This window comes from Fistularia commersonii, chromosome 23 (genome assembly GCF_037954325.1).
Source record: "Fistularia commersonii isolate RoL2024-O1a breed Wild chromosome 23, RoL_Fcom_v1.0, whole genome shotgun sequence".
NCBI classification, from domain to species: domain Eukaryota; kingdom Metazoa; phylum Chordata; class Actinopteri; order Syngnathiformes; family Fistulariidae; genus Fistularia; species Fistularia commersonii.
The window spans coordinates 8,060,728-8,061,123 of record NC_141306.1 but is presented as its reverse complement, the minus strand read 5'-3'; positions in this window follow the sequence as shown (position 1 = coordinate 8,061,123).

Below are 396 nucleotides of genomic sequence, written 5' to 3'. Positions count from 1 at the left end.
GTTTTTGCGCGTGTGTGTGTGTGTGTGTGTATGTGCGTGTGTGTGTGTGTATGACTGTGTGCCTGTGTGTATGTCTGTGTGTAAATGGTTGGAAGCTTCTAATTTGCCCAAGTCAAATTCAGAATACAAGTTAAACATGAAAAGTCTAAATATTCATCAGTGGAGGCGGTTAAACAGGAGCCCCCTGTGCAGAGAAATGAGTTTCTTCATTACATTTTTACACTGAATGTCATTATTTCTGATTTCAAGAGTTGCAATTTAGGAAAAGAAGGCAAAAAATATTGAAAAAATTATGAAAAGCTGACAAATACCAACAGCATTTGTAATTCTCTGAGTACATCTGTTATTTCAATGAACACATAAGTCATAACAAAAATGATAACAGAACAATTATTT